Below are 18,817 nucleotides of genomic sequence, written 5' to 3' on the forward strand. Positions count from 1 at the left end.
TAGTAAAGGTAATATAAGGGTGGTGCTGGGAGCAGATAGTAAAGGTAATAGAAGGGTGATGCTGGGAGCAGTTGGTAAAGGTAATATAAGTGTGGTGCTGGGAGCAGATAGTAAAAGTAATATAAGGGTGGTTAAGGGAGCTGTTAGAAATGGTAATATAAGGATGGTTATGGGAGCATATAGTAAAAGGTAATATAAGGGTGGTGCTGGGAGCAGACAGTACAGTTATTATAAGGGTGGTGAAGGGGGCAGTTAGTAAAGGTAATATAAGGGTGGTGCTGGGAGCAGTTAATAATGGTAATATAAGGGTGCTAAAGAAGGGGGCAGTTAGTAAATGTAATATAAGGAGGGTGCTGGGAGCAGTTAGTGAAGGTAATATAATGGTAGTGCTGGGAGCAGATAGTAAAGGTAATATAAGGGTAGTGCTGGGAGCATATAGTAAAGGAAATATAAGGGTGGTAAAGAGAGCAGTTAGTATAGGTAATATAAGTGTGGTTAAGGCAGCTGTTAGTAAAGGTAATATAAGGGTGGTGATGGGAGCAGATAGTAAAGGTAATATAAGGGTGGTGATGGGAGCAGAAAGTAAAGGTAATATAAGGGTGGTGCTGGGAGCAATTAGTATAGGTAATATAAGGGTAGTGTTGGGAGCAGATAGTAAAGGTAATATAAGGATGGTTATGGGAGCATATAGTAAAAGGTAATACAAGGGTGGTGATGGGACCAAATAGTAAAATTAATTTAAGGATGGTGATGGGTGCAGATAGTAAAGATAATATAAGGGTGGTGAATGGAGCAGATAGTAAAATTAATATAAGGCTGGTACTGGGAGCAGATAGTAAAGGTAATATAAAGGTGGTTAAGGGAGCTGTTAGTAATGGTAATATAAGGGTAGTGCTGGGAGCAGATAGTAAAGGTAATATAAGGGTGGTGATGGGAGCAGTTAGTAAAGGTATTATAAGGGTGGTGCTGGGAGCAGATAGTAAAGGTAATAGAAGGGTGATGCTGGGAGCAGTTGGTAAAGGTAATATAAGTGTGGTGCTGGGAACAGATAGTAAACTTAATATAAGGGTGGTGATGGGTGCAGATAGTAAAGATAATATAAGGGTGGTTAACGGGACAGTTAGTAAAGATAATATAAGGGTGGTGAAAAAGGGGCATTTAGTAAAGGTAATATAAGGGTGGCGCTGGGAGCAGATAGTAAAGGTAATATAAGGGTAGTGCTGGGAGCAGATAGTAAAGGTAATATAAGGGTAGTGCTGGGAGCAGATAGTACAGGTAATATAAGGGTAGTGGTGGGAGCAGATAGTAAAGGTAATATAAGGGTAGTGATGGAAGCAGAAAGTAAAGGTAATATAAGGAGGGTGCTGGGAGCAGATAGTAAAGGTAATATAAGGAGGGTGCTGGGAGCAGTTGATAAAGGTAAAAGAAGGGTGGTGCTGGGAGTAGATAGTAAAGGTAATATAAGGTAGGTGATGGGAGCAGTTAGTAAAGGTAATATAAAAGTAGTGCTAGTAGCAGTTAGTATAGGTAATATACGGGTGGTTAAAGGGACAGTCAACACCAGAATTTTTGTTATTTAAAAAGATTGATAATCACTTTATTACTCATTCCCCAGTTTTGTATAACCAACACAGTTATAATAATGCATGTTTTACCTATGTAATTACCTTGTATCTACGCCTCTGCAAACTGCCCCCTTATTTCAGTTGTTTTGACAGACTTGCATTTTAGAAAAATCAGTGCTTACTCTTAGATAACTTCACGTGCATGAGCTCAATCTTATCAATATGAAACACATGAACTAACGTCCTCTAGTGGTGAAAAACTGTCAAAATGCTTTCAGATTAGAGGCGGCTTTCAAAGTCTAAGAAATTAGCATATGAACCTCCTAGGTTTAGCTTTCAACTAAGAATGCAAAGTGAACAAAGCAAAATTGCTGATAAAAGTAAATTGGAAAGTTGTTAAAAGTCATGTGCCCTATTTAAATCATGAAAGGTTTTTTTTTACTTGACTGTCCCTTTAAGGGAGCTTTTAGTAAAGGTAATATAAGAGTAGTGCTGGGAGCAGATAGTAAAGGTAATATAAGGGTGGTGATGGGAGCAGATATTAAAGGTAATATAAGGGTGGTGATGGGTGCAGATAGTAAAGATAATATAAGGGTGGTTAACGGGACAGTTAGTAAAGATAATATCAGTGTGGTGAAAAATGTGGCAGTTAGTAAAGGTAATATAAGGGTGGTGATGGGAGCAGTTAATAATGGTAATATAAGGGTGCTAAAGAAGGGGGCAGTTAGTAAATGTAATATAAGGAGGGTGCTGGGAGCAGTTAGTGAAGGTAATATAAGGGTGGTGATGGGAGCATTTAGTAAAGGTAATAGAAGGTTGGTGCTTTGAGCAGTTAGTAAAGGTAATAGAAGGAGGGTGCTGGGAGCAGTTAGTAAAGGTAATATAAGGAGGGTGCTGGGAGCAGTTAGTAAAGGTAATATAAGTAAAGGTAAAATAAGGGTGGTTATGGCAGCAGATATTAAAGATAATATCAGTGTGGTGAAAAAGGTGGCAGTTAGTAAAGGTAACATAAGGGTGGTGATGGGAGCAGATAGTAAAGGTAATATAAGGGTGGTGATGGGAGCAGATAGTAAAGGTAATATAAGGGTGTTGATGGGAGCAGTTAGTAAAGGTAATAGAAGGGTGGTGCTTTGAGCAGTTACTAAAGGTAATATAAGGAGGGTGCTGGGAACAGTTAGTAAAGGTAATATAAGGGTGGTGATGGGAGCAGTTAGTAAAGGTATTATAAGGGTGGTTAAGGGAGCTGTTAAAAAAAGGTAAATTGAAAAGTTGTAAAATCATGTGCCCTATTTAAATCATGAAAGTTTTTCTTAGACTTGACTGTCCCTTTAAGGGAGCTGTTAGTAAAGGTAATATAAGGGTAGTGCTGGGAGCAGATAGTAAAAGTAATATAAGGGTGGTGATGGAAGCAGTTAATAAAGGTAATATAAGGGTGGTGATGGGAGCAGATAGTAAAGTTAATATAAGGGTGGTGATGGAAGCAGTTAATAAAGGTAATATAAGGGTGGTTATGGGAGCTGTTAGTAACGGTAATATTAGGGTGTTGATGGGAGTAGTTAGTAAAGGTAATATAAGGGTGGTGCTGGGAGCAGATAGTAAAGGTAATAGAAGGGTGATGCTGGGAGCAGTTGGTAAAGGTAATATAAGTGTGGTGCTGGGAGCAGATAGTAAAAGTAATATAAGGGTGGTTAAGGGAGCTGTTAGAAATGGTAATATAAGGATGGTTATGGGAGCATATAGTAAAAGGTAATATAAGGGTGGTGCTGGGAGCAGACAGTAAAGTTATTATAAGGGTGGTGAAGGGAGCAGTTAGTAAAGGTAATATAAGGGTGGTGCTGGGAGCAGTTAATAATGGTAATATAAGGGTGCTAAAGAAGGGGGCAGTTAGTAAATGTAATATAAGGAGGGTGCTGGGAGCAGTTAGTGAAGGTAATATAATGGTAGTGCTGGGAGCAGATAGTAAAGGTAATATAAGGGTAGTGCTGGGAGCATATAGTAAAGGAAATATAAGGGTGGTAAAGAGAGCAGTTAGTATAGGTAATATAAGTGTGGTTAAGGCAGCTGTTAGTAAAGGTAATATAAGGGTGGTGATGGGAGCAGATAGTAAAGGTAATATAAGGGTGGTGATGGGAGCAGAAAGTAAAGGTAATATAAGGGTGGTGCTGGGAGCAATTAGTATAGGTAATATAAGGGTAGTGCTGGGAGCAGATAGTAAAGGTAATATAAGGATGGTTATGGGAGCATATAGTAAAAGGTAATACAAGGGTGGTGATGGGACCAAATAGTAAAATTAATTTAAGGATGGTGATGGGTGCAGATAGTAAAGATAATATAAGGGTGGTGAATGGAGCAGATAGTAAAATTAATATAAGGCTGGTACTGGGAGCAGATAGTAAAGGTAATATAAAGGTGGTTAAGGGAGCTGTTAGTAATGGTAATATAAGGGTAGTGCTGGGAGCAGATAGTAAAGGTAATATAAGGGTGGTGATGGGAGCAGTTAGTAAAGGTATTATAAGGGTGGTGCTGGGAGCAGATAGTAAAGGTAATAGAAGGGTGATGCTGGGAGCAGTTGGTAAAGGTAATATAAGTGTGGTGCTGGGAACAGATAGTAAAGTTATTATAAGGGTGGTGAAGGGGGCAGTTAGTAAAGGTAATATAAGGGTGGTGCTGGGAGCAGATAGTAAAGGTAATATAAGGCTGGTGATGAGCAGTTAGTAAAGGTAATATAAGGGTGGTTATGGGAGCTGTTAGTAAAGGTAATATAAGGGTGGTGCTGGGAGCAGTTAGTATAGGTAATTTAAGGATAGTGCTGGGAGCAGTTAGTAAAGGCAATATAAGGGTAGTACTGTGAGCAGTTAGTAAAGGTAATATAAGGGTAGTGCTGGGAGCAGATAGTAAAGGTAATATAAGGGTAGTGCTGGGAGCTGTTAGTAAAGGTAATATACGGGTGGTGCAGGGAGCAGATAGTAAAGGTAAAGATAATATAAGGGTGGTTAACGGGACAGTTAGTAAAGGTAATATAAGGGTGGTGCTGGGAGCAGTTAGTAATGGTAATATAAGGGTGCTAAAGAAGGGGGCAGTTAGTAAATGTAATATAAGGAGGGTGCTGTGAGCAGTTAGTGAAGGTAATATAATGGTAGTGCTGGGAGCAGAAAGTAAAGGTAAAATAAGGGTAGTGCTGGGAGCATATAGTAAAGGTAATATAAGGGTGGTAAAGAGAGCAGTTAGTATAGGTAATATAAGTGTGGTTAAGGCAGCTGTTAGTAAAGGTAATATAAGGGTGGTTAAGGGAGCAGATAGTAAAGGTAATATAAGGGTGGTGATGGGAGCAGAAAATAAAGGTAATATAAGGGTGGTGCTGGGAGCAGTTAGTATAGGTAATATAAGGGTAGTGCTGGGAGCAGATAGTAAAGGTAATATAAGGGTGGTTAAGGGAGCTGTTAGTAAAGGTAATATAAAGATGGTTATGGGAGCATATAGTAAAAAGGTAATACAATGGTGGTGATGGGACAAGATAGTAAAATTAATTTAAGGATGGTGATGGGTGCAGATAGTAAATATAATATAAGGGTGGTGAATGGAGCAGATAGTAAAGCTGTTAGAAATGGTAATATAAGGGTAGTGATGGAAGCAGATAGTAAAGGTAATATAAGGGTGGTGATGGGAGCAGTTAGTAAAGGTATTATAAGGGTGGTGCTGGGAGCAGATAGTAAAGGTAATAGAAGGGTGATGCTGGGAGCAGTTGGTAAAGGTAATATAAGTGTGGTGCTGGGAGCAGATAGTAAAAGTAATATAAGGGTGGTGCTGGGAGCAGTTAGTAAAGGTAATATAAGGGTGGTGCTGGTAGCAGATAGTAAAGTTATTATAAGGGTGGTGAAGGGGGCAGTTAGTAAAGGTAATATAAGGGTGGTGCTGGGAGCAGATAGTAAAGGTAATATAAGGCTGGCGATGAGCAGATAGTTAAGGTAATATAAGGGTGGTTATGGGAGATGTTAGTAAAGGTAATATAAGGGTGGTGCTGGGAGCAGTTAGTAAAGGTAATTTAAGGATAGTGCTGGGAGCAGTTAGTAATGGCAATATAAGGGTAGTACTGTGAGCAGTTAGTAAAGGCAATATAAGGGTAGTACTGTGAGCAGTTAGTAAAGGTAATATAAGGGTAGTGCAGGGAACAGATAGTAAAGGTAATATAAGGGTAGTGCTGGGAGCTGTTAGTAAAGGTAATATACGGGTGGTGCAGGGAGCAGATAGTAAAGTTAATATAAGGGTGGTGATGGGTGCAGATAGTAAAGATAATATAAGGGTGCTAAAGACGGGGGCAGTTAGTAAATGTAATATAAGGAGGGTGCTGGGAGCAGTTAGTGAAGGTAATATAATGGTAGTGCTGGGAGCAGATAGTAAAGGTAATATAAGGGTGGTGCTGGGAGCAGATAGTAAAGTTATAATAAGGGTGGTGAAGGGGGCAGTTAGTAAAGGTAATATAAGGGTGGTGCTGGAAGCAGATAGTAAAGGTAATATAAGGGTGGTTATGGGAGATGTTAGTAAAGGTAATATAAGGGTGGTGCTGGGAGCAGTTAGTAAAGGTAATTTAAGGATAGTGCTGTGAGCAGTTAGTAATGGCAATATAAGGGTAGTACTGTGAGCAGTTAGTAAAGGCAATATAAGGGTAGTACTGTGAGCAGTTAGTAAAGGTAATATAAGGGTAGTACTGTGAGCAGTTAGTAAAGGTAATATAAGGGTAGTGCAGGGAGCAGATAGTAAAGGTAATATAAGGGTAGTGCTGGGAGCTGTTAGTAAAGGTAATATACGGGTGGTGCAGGGAGCAGATAGTAAAGTTAATATAAGGGTGGTGATGGGTGCAGATAGTAAAGTTAATATAAGGGTGGTGATGGGAGCAGAAAGTAAAGGTAATATAAGGGTGGTGCTGGGAGCAGTTAGTATAGGTAATATAAGGGTAGTGCTGGGAGCATATAGTAAAGGTAATATAAGGGTGGTAAAGAGAGCAGTGAGTATAGGTAATATAAGGGTAGTGCTGGGAGCATATAGTAAAGGTAATATAAGGGTGGTAAAGAGAGCAGTGAGTATAGGTAATATAAGTGTGGTTAGGGCAGCTGTTAGTAAAGGTAATATAAGGGTGGTTATGGGAGATGTTAGTAAAGGTAATATAAGGGTGGTGCTGGGAGCAGTTAGTAAAGGTAATTTAAGGATAGTGCTGGGAGCAGTTAGTAATGGCAATATAAGGGTAGTACTGTGAGCAGTTAGTAAAGGCAATATAAGGGTAGTACTGTGAGCAGTTAGTAAAGGTAATATAAGGGTAGTGCAGGGAACAGATAGTAAAGGTAATATAAGGGTAGTGCTGGGAGCTGTTAGTAAAGGTAATATACGGGTGGTGCAGGGAGCAGATAGTAAAGTTAATATAAGGGTGGTGATGGGTGCAGATAGTAAAGATAATATAAGGGTGCTAAAGACGGGGGCAGTTAGTAAATGTAATATAAGGAGGGTGCTGGGAGCAGTTAGTGAAGGTAATATAATGGTAGTGCTGGGAGCAGATAGTAAAGGTAATATAAGGGTGGTGCTGGGAGCAGATAGTAAATTTATAATAAGGGTGGTGAAGGGGGCAGTTAGTAAAGGTAATATAAGGGTGGTGCTGGAAGCAGATAGTAAAGGTAATATAAGGGTGGTTATGGGAGATGTTAGTAAAGGTAATATAAGGGTGGTGCCGGGAGCAGTTAGTAAAGGTAATATAAGGGTGGTGCTGGGAGCAGTTAGTAAAGGTAATTTAAGGATAGTGCTGTGAGCAGTTAGTAATGGCAATATAAGGGTAGTATTGTGAGCAGTTAGTAAAGGCAATATAAGGGTAGTACTGTGAGCAGTTAGTAAAGGTAATATAAGGGTAGTACTGTGAGCAGTTAGTAAAGGTAATATAAGGGTAGTGCAGGGAGCAGATAGTAAAGGTAATATAAGGGTAGTGCTGGGAGCTGTTAGTAAAGGTAATATACGGGTGGTGCAGGGAGCAGATAGTAAAGTTAATATAAGGGTGGTGATGGGTGCAGATAGTAAAGTTAATATAAGGGTGGTGATGGGAGCAGAAAGTAAAGGTAATATAAGGGTGGTGCTGGGAGCAGTTAGTATAGGTAATATAAGGGTAGCGCTGGGAGCAGATAGTAAAGGTAATATAAGGGTGGTTAAGGGAGCTGTTAGTAATGGTAATATAAGGATGGTTATGGGAGCATATAGTAAAATGTAATACAAGGGTGGTGATGGGACCAGATAGTAAAATTAATTTAAGGATGGTGATGGGTGCAGATAGTAAAGATAATATAAGAGTGGTGATGGGAGCAGATAGTAAAATTAATATAAGGGTGGTACTGGGAGCAGATAGTAAAGGTAATATAAAGGTGGTTAAGGGAGCTGTTAGTAATGGTAATATAAGGGTAGTGCTGGGAGCAGATAGTAAAGGTAATATAAGGGTAGTGCTGGGAGCATATAGTAAAGGTAATATAAGGAGGGTGCTGGGAGCAGTTAGTGAAGGTAATATAATGGTAGTACTGGGAGCAGATAGTAAAGGTAATATAAGGGTAGTGCTGGGAGCATATAGTAAAGGTAATATAAGGGTGGTAAAGAGAGCAGTTAGTATAGGTAATATAAGTGTGGTTAAGGCAGCTGTTAGTAAAGGTAATATAAGGGTGGTTAAGGGAGCAGATAGTAAAGGTAATATAAGGGTGGTGCTGGAAACATATAGTAAAAGTAATATAAGGGTGGTGCTGGGAGCAGTTAGTAAAGGTAATATAAGGGTGGTGATGGGAGCAGATAGTAAACTTAATATAAGGGTGGTGAAGGGGGCAGTTAGTAAAGGTAATATAAGGGTGGTGCTGGGAGCAGATAGTAAAGGTAATATAAGGGTGGTGATGAGAGCAGATAGTAAAGGTAATATAAGGCTGGTGATGGGAAGCTGTTAGTAAAGATAATATAAGGGTGGTGAAAAAGCAGGCAGTTAGTAAAGGTAATATAAGGTTAGTGATAGCAGCAGTTAGTAAAGGTAATATAAAGGTAGTGCTAGCAGAGAGTAAAGGTAATATAAGAGTGGGGCTCGGAGCAGTTAGTAAAGGTAATATAAGAGTGGGTAAGGGAACAGTTAGTAAAGGTAATATAAGGGTTGTTATGGGAGCAGATAGTAAAGATAATATAAGGAGGGTGCTCTGAGCAGTTAGTAAAGGTAATATAAGGGTAGTGCTGGGAGCAGATAGTAAAGGTAATATAAGGGTAATGCTGGGAGCAGATAGTAAAGGTTTTATAAGGGTGGTTAAGGGAGCTGTTAGTAAAGGTAAATTGGAAAGTTGTTTAAAATCATGTGCCCTATTTAAATCATGAAAGTTTGTTTTGGACTTGACTGTCCCTTTAAGGGAGCTGTTAGTAAATGTAATATAAGGGTAGTGCTGGGAGCAGATTGTAAAGGTAATATAAGAGTAGTGATGGGAGCAGATAATATAAGGTAGGTGATTGGTGCAGATAGTAAAGATAATATAAGGGTAGGGCTGGGAGTAGATAGTAAAAGGTAATATAAGAGTAGTGATGGGTGCAGATAGTAAAGATAATATAAGGGTGCTAAAGACGGGGGCAGTTAGTAAATGTAATATAAGGAGGGTGCTGGGAGCAGTTAGTGAAGGTAATATAATGGTAGTGCTGGGAGCAGATAGTAAAGGTAATATAAGGGTGGTGCTGGGAGCAGATAGTAAAGTTATAATAAGGGTGGTGAAGGGGGCAGTTAGTAAAGGTAATATAAGGGTGGTGCTGGAAGCAGATAGTAAAGGTAATATAAGGGTGGTTATGGGAGATGTTAGTAAAGGTAATATAAGGGTGGTGCTGGGAGCAGTTAGTAAAGGTAATTTAAGGATAGTGCTGTGAGCAGTTAGTAATGGCAATATAAGGGTAGTACTGTGAGCAGTTAGTAAAGGCAATATAAGGGTAGTACTGTGAGCAGTTAGTAAAGGTAATATAAGGGTAGTACTGTGAGCAGTTAGTAAAGGTAATATAAGGGTAGTGCAGGGAGCAGATAGTAAAGGTAATATAAGGGTAGTGCTGGGAGCTGTTAGTAAAGGTAATATACGGGTGGTGCAGGGAGCAGATAGTAAAGTTAATATAAGGGTGGTGATGGGTGCAGATAGTAAAGTTAATATAAGGGTGGTGATGGGAGCAGAAAGTAAAGGTAATATAAGGGTGGTGCTGGGAGCAGTTAGTATAGGTAATATAAGGGTAGTGCTGGGAGCATATAGTAAAGGTAATATAAGGGTGGTAAAGAGAGCAGTGAGTATAGGTAATATAAGTGTAGTGCAGGGAGCAGATAGTAAAGGTAATATAAGGGTAGTGCTGGGAGCTGTTAGTAAAGGTAATATACGGGTGGTGCAGGGAGCAGATAGTAAAGTTAATATAAGGGTGGTGATGGGTGCAGATAGTAAAGTTAATATAAGGGTTGTTATGGGAGCAGATAGTAAAGATAATATAAGGAGGGTGCTCTGAGCAGTTAGTAAAGGTAATATAAGGGTAGTGCTGGGAGCAGATAGTAAAGGTAATATAAGGGTAATGCTGGGAGCAGATAGTAAAGGTTTTATAAGGGTGGTTAAGGGAGCTGTTAGTAAAGGTAAATTGGAAAGTTGTTTAAAATCATGTGCCCTATTTAAATCATGAAAGTTTGTTTTGGACTTGACTGTCCCTTTAAGGGAGCTGTTAGTAAATGTAATATAAGGGTAGTGCTGGGAGCAGATTGTAAAGGTAATATAAGAGTAGTGATGGGAGCAGATAATATAAGGTAGGTGATTGGTGCAGATAGTAAAGATAATATAAGGGTAGGGCTGGGAGCAGATAGTAAAAGGTAATATAAGAGTAGTGATGGGTGCAGATAGTAAAGATAATATAAGGGTGCTAAAGACGGGGGCAGTTAGTAAATGTAATATAAGGAGGGTGCTGGGAGCAGTTAGTGAAGGTAATATAATGGTAGTGCTGGGAGCAGATAGTAAAGGTAATATAAGGGTGGTGCTGGGAGCAGATAGTAAAGTTATAATAAGGGTGGTGAAGGGGGCAGTTAGTAAAGGTAATATAAGGGTGGTGCTGGAAGCAGATAGTAAAGGTAATATAAGGGTGGTTATGGGAGATGTTAGTAAAGGTAATATAAGGGTGGTGCTGGGAGCAGTTAGTAAAGGTAATTTAAGGATAGTGCTGTGAGCAGTTAGTAATGGCAATATAAGGGTAGTACTGTGAGCAGTTAGTAAAGGCAATATAAGGGTAGTACTGTGAGCAGTTAGTAAAGGTAATATAAGGGTAGTACTGTGAGCAGTTAGTAAAGGTAATATAAGGGTAGTGCAGGGAGCAGATAGTAAAGGTAATATAAGGGTAGTGCTGGGAGCTGTTAGTAAAGGTAATATACGGGTGGTGCAGGGAGCAGATAGTAAAGTTAATATAAGGGTGGTGATGGGTGCAGATAGTAAAGTTAATATAAGGGTGGTGATGGGAGCAGAAAGTAAAGGTAATATAAGGGTGGTGCTGGGAGCAGTTAGTATAGGTAATATAAGGGTAGTGCTGGGAGCATATAGTAAAGGTAATATAAGGGTGGTAAAGAGAGCAGTGAGTATAGGTAATATAAGTGTGGTTAGGGCAGCTGTTAGTAAAGGTAATATAAGGGTGGTTATGGGAGATGTTAGTAAAGGTAATATAAGGGTGGTGCTGGGAGCAGTTAGTAAAGGTAATTTAAGGATAGTGCTGGGAGCAGTTAGTAATGGCAATATAAGGGTAGTACTGTGAGCAGTTAGTAAAGGCAATATAAGGGTAGTACTGTGAGCAGTTAGTAAAGGTAATATAAGGGTAGTGTAGGGAACAGATAGTAAAGGTAATATAAGGGTAGTGCTGGGAGCTGTTAGTAAAGGTAATATACGGGTGGTGCAGGGAGCAGATAGTAAAGTTAATATAAGGGTGGTGATGGGTGCAGATAGTAAAGATAATATAAGGGTGCTAAAGACGGGGGCAGTTAGTAAATGTAATATAAGGAGGGTGCTGGGAGCAGTTAGTGAAGGTAATATAATGGTAGTGCTGGGAGCAGATAGTAAAGGTAATATAAGGGTGGTGCTGGGAGCAGATAGTAAAGTTATAATAAGGGTGGTGAAGGGGGCAGTTAGTAAAGGTAATATAAGGGTGGTGCTGGAAGCAGATAGTAAAGGTAATATAAGGGTGGTTATGGGAGATGTTAGTAAAGGTAATATAAGGGTGGTGCTGGGAGCAGTTAGTAAAGGTAATATAAGGGTGGTGCTGGGAGCAGTTAGTAAAGGTAATTTAAGGATAGTGCTGTGAGCAGTTAGTAATGGCAATATAAGGGTAGTATTGTGAGCAGTTAGTAAAGGCAATATAAGGGTAGTACTGTGAGCAGTTAGTAAAGGTAATATAAGGGTAGTACTGTGAGCAGTTAGTAAAGGTAATATAAGGGTAGTGCAGGGAGCAGATAGTAAAGGTAATATAAGGGTAGTGCTGGGAGCTGTTAGTAAAGGTAATATACGGGTGGTGCAGGGAGCAGATAGTAAAGTTAATATAAGGGTGGTGATGGGTGCAGATAGTAAAGTTAATATAAGGGTGGTGATGGGAGCAGAAAGTAAAGGTAATATAAGGGTGGTGCTGGGAGCAGTTAGTATAGGTAATATAAGGGTAGCGCTGGGAGCAGATAGTAAAGGTAATATAAGGGTGGTTAAGGGAGCTGTTAGTAATGGTAATATAAGGATGGTTATGGGAGCATATAGTAAAATGTAATACAAGGGTGGTGATGGGACCAGATAGTAAAATTAATTTAAGGATGGTGATGGGTGCAGATAGTAAAGATAATATAAGAGTGGTGATGGGAGCAGATAGTAAAATTAATATAAGGGTGGTACTGGGAGCAGATAGTAAAGGTAATATAAAGGTAGTTAAGGGAGCTGTTAGTAATGGTAATATAAGGGTAGTGCTGGGAGCAGATAGTAAAGGTAATATAAGGGTAGTGCTGGGAGCATATAGTAAAGGTAATATAAGGAGGGTGCTGGGAGCAGTTAGTGAAGGTAATATAATGGTAGTACTGGGAGCAGATAGTAAAGGTAATATAAGGGTAGTGCTGGGAGCATATAGTAAAGGTAATATAAGGGTGGTAAAGAGAGCAGTTAGTATAGGTAATATAAGTGTGGTTAAGGCAGCTGTTAGTAAAGGTAATATAAGGGTGGTTAAGGGAGCAGATAGTAAAGGTAATATAAGGGTGGTGCTGGAAACATATAGTAAAAGTAATATAAGGGTGGTGCTGGGAGCAGTTAGTAAAGGTAATATAAGGGTGGTGATGGGAGCAGATAGTAAACTTAATATAAGGGTGGTGAAGGGGGCAGTTAGTAAAGGTAATATAAGGGTGGTGCTGGGAGCAGATAGTAAAGGTAATATAAGGGTGGTGATGAGAGCAGATAGTAAAGGTAATATAAGGCTGGTGATGGGAAGCTGTTAGTAAAGATAATATAAGGGTGGTGAAAAAGCAGGCAGTTAGTAAAGGTAATATAAGGTTAGTGATAGCAGCAGTTAGTAAAGGTAATATAAAGGTAGTGCTAGCAGAGAGTAAAGGTAATATAAGAGTGGGGCTCGGAGCAGTTAGTAAAGGTAATATAAGAGTGGGTAAGGGAACAGTTAGTAAAGGTAATATAAGGGTTGTTATGGGAGCAGATAGTAAAGATAATATAAGGAGGGTGCTATGAGCAGTTAGTAAAGGTAATATAAGGGTAGTGCTGGGAGCAGATAGTAAAGGTAATATAAGGGTAATGCTGGGAGCAGATAGTAAAGGTTTTATAAGGGTGGTTAAGGGAGCTGTTAGTAAAGGTAAATTGGAAAGTTGTTTAAAATCATGTGCCCTATTTAAATCATGAAAGTTTGTTTTGGACTTGACTGTCCCTTTAAGGGAGCTGTTAGTAAATGTAATATAAGGGTAGTGCTGGGAGCAGATTGTAAAGGTAATATAAGAGTAGTGATGGGAGCAGATAATATAAGGGAGGTGATTGGTGCAGATAGTAAAGATAATATAAGGGTAGGGCTGGGAGCAGATAGTAAAAGGTAATATAAGAGTAGTGATGGGAGCAGATAAAATAAGGGAGGTGATGGGTGCAGATAGTAAAGTTAATATAAGGGTAGTGCTGGGAGCAGATAGGGTGGTGCTGGGAGCAGTTAGTAAAGGTAATATAAGGGTGGTGCTGGGAGCAGATAGTAAAGGTAATATAAGGGTAGTGCTGGGAGCAGATAGTAAAGGTAATATAAGGGTAGTGCTGGGAGCTGTTAGTAAAGGTAATATACGGGTGGTGCAGGGAGCAGATAGTAAAGTTAATATAAGGGGTGTGATGGGTGCAGATAGTAAAGATAATATAAGGGTGGTTAACGGGACAGTTAGTATCGGTAACATTAGGGTGGTGCTGGGAGCAGTTAGTAATGGGAATATAAGGGTGCTAAAGAAGGGGGCAGTTAGTAAATGTAATATAAGGAGGGTGCTGAGAGCAGTTAGTGAAGGTAATATAATGGTAGTGCTGGGAGCAGATAGTAAAGGTAATATAAGGGTAGTGCTGGGAGCATTTTGTAAAGGTAATATAAGGGTGGTAAAGAGAGCAGTTAGTATAGGTAATATAAGTGTGGTTAAGGCAGCTGTTAGTAAAGGTAATATAAGGGTGGTTAAGGGAGCAGATAGTAAAGGTAATATAAGGGTGGTGATGGGAGCAGATAGTAAAGGTAATATAAGGGTGGTGCTGGGAGCAGTTAGTATAGGTAATATAAGGGTAGTGCTGGGAGCAGATAGTAAAGCTAATATAAGGGTGGTTAAGGGAGCTGTTAGTAATGGTAATATAAGGGTGGTTATGGGAGCATATAGTAAAAGGTAATACAAGGGTGGTGATGGGACCAGATAGTAAAATTAATTTAAGGCTGGTGATGGGTGCAGATAGTAAAGCTAATATAAGGGTGGTGATGGGAGCAGATAGTAAAATTAATATAAGGGTGGTTAAGGGAGCTGTTAGTAATGGTAATATAAGGGTAGTGCTGGGAGCGGATAGTAAAGGTAATATAAGGGTAGTGCAGGGAGCAGATAGTAAAGGTAATATAAGGGTGGTGCTGGAAACAGATAGTAAAAGTAATATAAGGGTGGTGCTGGGAGCAGTTAGTAAAGGTAATATAAGGGTGGTGATGGGAGCAGATAGTAAAGTTAATATAAGAGTGGTGAAGGGGGCAGTTAGTAAAGGTAATATAAGGGTGGTGCTGGGAGCAGATAGTAAAGGTAATATAAGGGTGGTGATGAGAGCAGATAGTAAAGGTAATATAAGGCTGGTGATGGGAGCAGATAATAAAGGTAATATAAGGGTGGTTATGGGAGCTGTTAGTAAAGATAATATAGGGGTGGTGAAAAAGCAGGCAGTTAGTAAAGGTAATATAAGGTTAGTGATGGGAGCAGTTAGTAAAGGTATTAAAGGTAGTGCTGGCAGAGAGTAAAGGTAATATAAGAGTGGTGCTCGGAGCAGTTAGTAAAGGTGATATAAGAGTGGTTAAGGGAACAGTTAGTAAAGGTAATATAAGGGTTGTTATGGGAGCAGATAGTAAAGATAATATAAGGAGGGTGCTATGAGCAGTTAGTAAAGGTAATATAAGGGTAGTGCTGGGAGCAGATAGTAAAGGTAATATAAGGGTAGTGCTGGGAGCAGATAGTAAAGTTAATATAAGGGTGGTGATGGAAGCAGTTATTAAAGGTAATATAAGGGTGGTGATGGGAGCAGTTAGTAAAGGTTTTATAAGGGTGGTTAAGGGAGCTGTTAGTAAAGGTAAATTGGAAAGTTGTTTAAAATCATGTGCACTATTTAAATCATGAAAGTTTGTTTTGGACTTGACTGTCCCTTTAAGGAAGCTGTTAGTAAAGGTAATATAAGGGTAGTGCTGGGAGCGGATAGTAAAGGTAATAAAAGAGTAGTGATGGGAGCAGATAATATAAGGGAGGTGATGGGTGCAGATAGTAAAGATAATATAAGGGTAGTGCTGGGAGCAGATAGTAAAGGTAATATAAGAGTAGTGATGGGAGCAGATAAAATAAGGGAGGTGATGGATGCAGATAGTAGAGGTAATATAAGGGTAGTGCTGGGAGCAAATAGGATAGTGCTGGGAGCAGTTAGTAAAGGTAATATAAGGGTGGTGCTGGGAGCAGATAGTAAAGTTATTATAAGGGTGGTGAAGGGGGCAGTTAGTAAAGGTAATATAAGGGTGGTGCTGGGAGCAGATAGTAAAGGTAATATAAGGCTGGTGATGGGAGCAGATAGTAAAGGTAATATAAGGGTGGTTATGGGAGCTGTTAGTAAAGGTAATATAAGGGTGGTGCTGGGAGCAGTTAGTAAAGGTGATGTAAGGGTAGTGCTGGGAGCAGTTAGTAATGGCAATATAAGGGTAGTACTGTGAGCAGTTAGTAAAGGCAATATAAGGGTAGTACTGTGAACAGTTAGTAAAGGTAATATAAGGGTAGTGCTGGGAGCAGATAGTAAAGGTAATATAAGGGTAGTGCTGGGATCTGTTAGTAAAGGTAATATACGGGTGGTGCAGGGAGCAGATAGTAAAGTTAATATAAGGGTTGTGATGAGTGCAGATAGAAAAGATAATATAAGGGTGGTTAACGGGACAGTTAGTAAAGGTAATATAAGGGTGGTGCTGGGAGCAGTTAGTAATGGTAATATAAGGGTGCTAAAGAAGGGGGCAGTTAGTAAATGTAATATAAGGAGGGTGCTGGGAGCAGTTAGTGAAGGTAATATAATGGTAGTGCTGGGAGCAGATAGTAAAGGTAATATAAGGGTAGTGCTGGGAGCATTTAGTAATGGTAATATAAGGGTGGTAAAGAGAGCAGTTAGTATAGGTAATATAAGTGTGATTAAGGCAGCTGTTAGTAAAGGTAATATAAGGGTGGTTAAGGGAGCAGATAGTAAAGGTAATATAAGGGCGGTGATGGGAGCAGAAAGTAAAGGTAATATAAGGGTGGTGCTGGGAGCAGTTAGTATAGGTAATATAAGGGTAGTGCTGGGAGCAGATAGTAAAGGTGATATAAGGGTGGTTAAGGGAATTGTTAGTAATGGTAATATAAGGGTGGTTATGGGAGCATATAGTAAAAGGTAATACAAGGGTGGCGATGGGACCAGATAATAAAATTAATATAAGGGTGGTGATGGGTGCAGATAGTAATGGTAATATAAGGGTAGTGCTGGGAGCAGATAGTAAAGGTATTATAAGGGTAGTGCAGGGAGCAGATAGTAAAGGTAATATAAGGGTGGTGCGGGAAACAGATAGTAAAAGTAATATAAGGGTGGTGCTGGGAGCTGTTAGTAAAGATAATATAAGGGTGGTGATGGGAGCAGATAGTAAAGTTAATATAAGGGTGGTGAAGGGGGCAGTTAGTAAAGGTAATATAAGGGTGGTGCTGGGAGCAGTTAGTAAAGGTAATATAAGGGTGGTGATGAGAGCAGATAGTAAAGGTAATATAAGGCTGGTGATGGGAGCACATAATTAAGGTAATATAAGGGTGGTTATGAGAGCTGTTAGTAAAGGTAATATAAGGGTAGTGATGGGAGCATCAAAAACTGCAATACTGTAACCAACTGTTAGAACCACCAGCGGGCCAGATCTGATATGTCTATTTTAGTGCAAATATTCAGGGTAATACTCCCATAGGTTTTAATCCACTATGTATAACAAGGATTCTTGTAATAATGCAATAAACATAAAACAGATGACAATGTGTACAATTCGCACGCAGTGCTATTGACTATCTAGGAGAGGTATATCTCTTCATGGAGTGGTTTAAAGTACTCAGTCTCATGTATATAGACTCTTCACTTCTATATCTGAATACGTTCAGTTCACATTTAAATGTAGACAAAAATAGTATGTACATCAAGAAACAGTTAATATAAGGGTGGTGATGGGTGCAGATAGTAAAGATAATATAAGGGTGGTTAACGGGACAGTTAGTAAAGATAATATAAGGGTGGTGAAAAAGGGGCATTTAGTAAAGGTAATATAAGGGTGGCGCTGGGAGCAGATAGTAAAGGTAATATAAGGGTAGTGCTGGGAGCAGATAGTAAAGGTAATATAAGGGTAGTGCTGGGAGCAGATAGTACAGGTAATATAAGGGTAGTGGTGGGAGCAGATAGTAAAGGTAATATAAGGGTAGTGATGGAAGCAGAAAGTAAAGGTAATATAAGGAGGGTGCTGGGAGCAGATAGTAAAGGTAATATAAGGAGGGTGCTGGGAGCAGTTGATAAAGGTAAAAGAAGGGTGGTGCTGGGAGTAGATAGTAAAGGTAATATAAGGTAGGTGATGGGAGCAGTTAGTAAAGGTAATATAAAGGTAGTGCTAGTAGCAGTTAGTATAGGTAATATAAGGGTGGTTAAAGGGACAGTCAACACCAGAATTTTTGTTGTTTAAAAAGATTGATAATCACTTTATTACTCATTCCCCAGTTTTGTATAACCAACACAGTTATAATAATGCATGTTTTACCTATGTAATTACCTTGTATCTACGCCTCTGCAAACTGCCCCCTTATTTCAGTTGTTTTGACAGACTTGCATTTTAGAAAAATCAGTGCTTACTCTTAGATAACTTCACGTGCATGAGCTCAATCTTATCAATATGAAACACATGAACTAACATCCTCTAGTGGTGAAAAACTGTCAAAATGCTTTCAGATTAGAGGCGGCTTTCAAAGTCTAAGAAATTAGCATATGAACCTCCTAGGTTTAGCTTTCAACTAAGAATGCAAAGTGAACAAAGCAAAATTGCTGATAAAAGTAAATTGGAAAGTTGTTAAAAGTCATGTGCCCTATTTAAATCATGAAAGGTTTTTTTTTACTTGACTGTCCCTTTAAGGGAGCTTTTAGTAAAGGTAATATAAGAGTAGTGCTGGGAGCAGATAGTAAAGGTAATATAAGGGTGGTGATGGGAGCAGATATTAAAGGTAATATAAGGGTGGTGATGGGTGCAGATAGTAAAGATAATATAAGGGTGGTTAACGGGACAGTTAGTAAAGATAATATCAGTGTGGTGAAAAAGGTGGCAGTTAGTAAAGGTAATATAAGGGTGGTGATGGGAGCAGTTAATAATGGTAATATAAGGGTGCTAAAGAAGGGGGCAGTTAGTAAATGTAATATAAGGAGGGTGCTGGGAGCAGTTAGTGAAGGTAATATAATGGTAGTGCTGGGAGC

Source organism: Bombina bombina, chromosome 1, assembly GCF_027579735.1.
Source record: "Bombina bombina isolate aBomBom1 chromosome 1, aBomBom1.pri, whole genome shotgun sequence".
NCBI lineage: Eukaryota > Metazoa > Chordata > Amphibia > Anura > Bombinatoridae > Bombina > Bombina bombina.